We start from the raw sequence: 5,590 nt of genomic DNA on the forward strand, positions 1-5,590 counted from the left end.
AATGCACCTAATATGAAAATCGTATGTTTTTTGGGCTGTCCTGAAACCTTTGATCACATAGTGTATGTAACTAAACGATTCTCCACCTGAAGATGATGGTGTCATCCATCGAAACACGTAGTGGCAGAATACAGTCCATAAGTGACTGATGGAGAAAACTGTTGTATTTCTATAATTTCGAACAGTGTAAGGCCTCATAGTGCCGTACTTCGTAGACAAAATAATCACCACTGATATTTACATCCCCAAAGCTATCAAACTGTATTTCAGTTGCTCTCGTGATCAGTCACAACCACTTCTAATGGTATTCAGATGAAGTGATATTGCGGCGTAGGTGAGGTACTTGAATACTAGTCAGACCAGGAAGAAGTGTGTCCATCATTGTAAACAGCACCATTGTCATGTTGAAGGAGGACAGTGACTACAGCATTGTCGTCGTCAAGATTTAGAAGAAAAGGCAACAACTGGTCTCGAAAAAAGTTTTTGTTCAAAATTCTGGCTCTTGTTCACGGTAAAATGAACCAGTGGACTGAAATCGTGGCACGAGGAACACCCACAAAACGTGACAAACATCTTCAGTCCCATCAGACCGTTGTCGCTCTCGACCCCTTGCATCATTTCAAAAGAGAAAACACCCTCACCTATCGGACCACACCCCACGCAACAGATTGCGAAAAATTACTTAATGGATAACCGGTTATTGAGCACTCACCAGGGGCGAGGGGTGTTAGTATCTGCTATTGATTGGTTGGTTGATTTGGGGGAGGGGATCAAACTACGAGGTCATCAGTCGACAGGATTACGGAAGGACGAGGAAGGAAGTCAGCCGTGCCGTTTCAAAGGAAACATCCCGGCATTTGCCTGAAGCTACACTACTGGTCATTAAAATTGCTACACCACGAAAAGGACGTGCTACATACGCGAAATTTAACCGACAGGAAGATGCTGTGGTATGCGAATGATTACCTTTTCAGAGCATTCACACAAGGTTGGCGCCGGTGGCGACACCTACAACGTGCTGACATGAGGAAAGTTTCCAAACGATTTCTCATACACAAATAACAGTTGACCGGCGTTGCCTGGTGTAACGTTGTTGTGATACCTCGTGTAAGGAGGAGAAATGCGTACCATCACGTTTCCGACTTTGATAAAGGTCGGATTGTAGCCTATCGCGATTGCGGTTTATCGTATCGCGACATTGCTGCTCGCGTTGGTCGAGATCCAATGACTGTTAGCAGAATATAGAATCGGTGGGTTCCGAAGGGTAATACGGAACGCCTTGCTGCATCCCATCGGCCTCGTATCACCAGCAGTCGAGATGACAGGCATCTTATCCGCGTGGCTGTAACGGATCGTGCGGCCACGTCTCGATCCCTGAGTCAACAGATGGGGACGTTTGCAAGAGAATAACCATCTGCACGAACAGTTCGACGTTTGCAGCGGCACGGACTATCAGCTCGGAGACCATGGCTGCGGTTACCCTTGACGCTGCATCACAGACAGGAGCGCCTGCGGTGGTGTACTCAACGACGAACCTGGGTGCACGAATGGCAAAATGTAATTTTTTCGGACGAATCCAGGTTCTGTTTACAGCATCATGATGGTCGCATCCGTGTTTGGCGTCATCGCGGTGAACGGACATTGGAAGCGTGTATTCCTCATCGCGATACTGGCGTATCACCCGGCGTGATGGTATGGGGTGCCATTGGTTACACGTCTCGGTCACCTCTTGTTCGCATTGACGGCACTTTGAACAGTGGACGCTACATTCAGATGTGTTACGACCCGTTGCTCTACCCTTCATTCGATCCCTACGAAACCCTACACTTTATCAGGATAAAGCACGAACGCATGTTGCAGGTCCTGTACAGGCCTTTCTGGATACAGAAAATGTTCGACTGCTGCTCTGGCCAGCACATTCTCCAGATCTCTCACCAACTGAAAACGTCTGGTCAATGGTGGCCGAGCAACTGGCTCGTCACAATACACCAGTCACTACTCTTGACGAACTGTGGTATCGTGTTGAAGCTGCATGGGCAGCTGTACCTGTACACGCTATCCAAGCTCTGTTTGACTCAATGCCCAGGCGTATCAAGATCGTCATTACGGCCAGAGGTGGTTGTTCTGGGTACTGATTTCTCAGGATCTATGCACCCAAATTGCGTGAAAATGTAATCACATGTCAGTTCTAGTATAATATATTTGTCCAATGAATACCTGTTTATCATCTGCATTTCTTCTTGGTGTAGCAATTTCAATGGCCAGAATTTAGGAAATTCACGGAAGACCTTGATCAGGATGGCCAGACGCGAGTTTGAACCATCGACCTCCCGAATGCGAGTCCAGTGTGCTAACCACTGCGCCACCTCGCTCGGTCGTACTGCTGTAATCGTCGCCTACAGTTTCAGAAAAGACACATTCTGTTTTACATTTAAACAGTCTTGGTATACATGTTTTCTACAACTTCAGTAGCGTGCGTGCATCACACTTGTAAAACACAGCGTGAACCTGGGGGCAATTTAGACATTAAAGGCTGTCAGTCTGACAGGCGCCACAGAGGCTGGTCAGCTACACGCTACACTCCTGCAACTTTCCAGCAACAGCGATTAGGTATTGCTTCACTGAGACCGCAGGAGGTGAAATACTGAGTTGTCTAAATGCAAAGCACATGTGCATTCAACTACAGGATCCATCTCCTCTCTCGTCTCCGCTAGCGAAAGCGTAGGGGGGCAGTGCAGCTGTTACCGTCAGCTGGTCCTCTAGCTACTCTGAAGATGCGTGCGTCTTTTTCACGCGTTACAATGCTGAAAGTGTCCAATCAATCAGGTAACATGTTACAGCGTTTCATTGTATTTTGGTACATATTATTACACTGAAGAGCCAAAGAAACTGATACACCTGCCTAATATCGTGTGGGCCGCACGCGAGCACGCAGAAGCGCCGCAACACGGCGTGCCGTGGAGTCGACTAATGTCTGAGGTAGTTCTGGAGGGAACTGACACCATGAATCCTGCAGGGCTGCCAATAAATCAGTAAGAGTAGGAACGGCTGGAGATCTCTTCCGAACAGCACATTGCAAGGCGTCCCAGACATGCTCAATAATAATAAAGGAAAATCTGTGAACCAGAGCTGCTTGATGCAGAATTAAAACACCTCGCCACTGCATTGTTCAAGAATGGTTATTCGTTCGCTGAGGTGAAAAGAGCGTTAAGACCACCGCGTACAAATCACAGCGGTGCTCAAGCGCCGGTGAAATCGAAAGTTTCCCTGCCATTCATTAAGGACGTGACTGACCGCGTAGGAAAAATCTTGAGAAAGCACCAACACGGAAGATACAAGATCATCTAAAATCGGCCAAGGATTCTCTCCAGCCGCTGGAATTTATAGGATTCCTTATAGTTTTGGGGAGGGGTGTGGGGGTACAACAAAAAGAACAGTGAAAAAACGACTCGAACAGCACAAGTTAGTTACTTAGTTATGTCATGTTCCGTGGATCATTTTCCCGATTACTTTATCGATATGATGTGGAAGAAGTCAGATTACAAGCTATATAAACACACATGAATAGTGACAGTATTAATATTACTGAAATTTTTAGTTCTACTCGTGCAACTACAATTAGATGTACTTTTTTCACCATTTCTGAGACAGAAACTCATCCGTGGAGTAGAAGGAGTTGTCCAAAAGAAATGATTTTAAGCTAGATCTAAAATTTGATCTGCTACCTGCCAGACACTTTATGTTGTTGGGCAAATGATCAAAGATTTTTGCTGCTGAATAATGTACTCCTTTTTTGAGCAACTGACAGCTTCAATAACGGATAGGTCATTTTTTTCCCTCTAGTGTTGTACGTATGAACATCACTGTTCTTCGCGAACTGAGATGGGTTATTTTTAACGAATTTCATTAGCGAATATATGTACTCTGATGGTGCAGTTAAAATACGTAACTCCTTGAAAAGGTGCCTACATGACGTCCTCGGGTGAACATCACTAATTATTCGCACTGCTCTCTTTTGTGCAGTCAATTGGTGACTTACCCCAGAAAACTAATCCATAAGACATTATGGAGTGGAAATCTGCAAAGTACGTTAGGAGGCTGATCTGTTTATTACCAAGACTAGCGATTATAGGAAGAGCGAAAGAAGCTGAACTTAGATGTTTGAGAAACCCAGTAATATGCTTCTTCCAGTTCAAGTTGCCATAATGTGAACACCCGAAAATCTGGAGAAATCTACCCTGTTAACTGAGCCCTGTTCATATGCTACATCAATAGTCAGTATGACTCTATATTCGGTGTACAGACCTGGATATAGAGAGGTTCTTCAAAATTAAGGGAGAGTCCATTTTCTGAGAACCACTTAATAATTCTTTGAAAGACATCCTTAACAATATCTTCAGCTGCTTTGTATGGAATGGGATTCATTATAACACTCGAGTCATTTACAAAAAGTACTAGTTCCGCTTGCCGAACGTTAAGTGGGAGGTCATTCACATGAATAAGGAACAGCACAGGACCTAAAATTGAACCCTGTGGGCCTCCCTTTGTGATAACTCCCCATTCACTAGAATTTACCACCCTCCAAACATTATTTGTACTATTCAGCACAACTTTTTGCTTTCTGTTCATTAAGTATGATTCAAACCAGCAATTGCAGAAGAGGGGAGACTAGCAGATCATCTGTTGCAGAACTTGCTGTACAGCCAGGAGACCATCGCATTCATTTTGACCGGACTCGAGTACTGGCAGCCACAAACGGATATCACGAAAGGCTATACAGAGAGGCAATAGAGATTGTGAAACACACTAAGAATTTTAATAGGAAGGAGGAGGGCGTGAAATTGAATGATATTTCGATTCCGGTGCTGAAGAAGATGTGTACCAGTCTTCCACCGTGGGATGACAGTAACAGCGGACGACGGCAGTCAACAACGGCCAGTTGTGCTCGCGTATTCAAAACATGTGACGTCACGCCACTGCGCGGACTCTCGCGGAAGCGGAATTTTGCAGTAGTCAGTAGCGAGCCAGGACGTGAATCGGACGTTCAACAAAGCTACGATCCCCCTTGAAAATGTCCTTCGCCGATGAGGACGAAACGTCGGATTTTGAAGTGAAATTCCTTAGACCACGGCATAACACCCCGGAATATTTTATTAACTGTGACAATTCCGGCCGTGAAAAATTACATTTAACACAGCTTCACGGACCACCGTAGACCAACGCCCTCCCTAACACAAACTTCAATTCACGTCTTCAGCTTATTTTCCCCAACTTAGACCGTTACTATTGCCGAGGTCAGAAATACACACTTCAAAAAAAGGTTTGTATCACCTCTGTTCCGAGAGTTCCGGAGCCTGTATAGAAAATTGGAATAGAGATCAACATAAACATCATTACCGCCCTTTTTGTTGCTCATGAAAACCACACATTGCTTACTGTACCACAATACAGCCAGACCGTCAAAGGTGGTCGTCCAGATTGCTGTACACACCGGTACCTCTAATACCCAGTAGGACATTCTCTTAACATTGATGCATGCCTGTATTCGTTGTGGCATACTCTCCACAAGTTGATCAAGGCCCTGTTGGTC

Source organism: Schistocerca cancellata, chromosome 10, assembly GCF_023864275.1.
Source record: "Schistocerca cancellata isolate TAMUIC-IGC-003103 chromosome 10, iqSchCanc2.1, whole genome shotgun sequence".
Classification (NCBI taxonomy): Eukaryota; Metazoa; Arthropoda; class Insecta; order Orthoptera; family Acrididae; genus Schistocerca; species Schistocerca cancellata.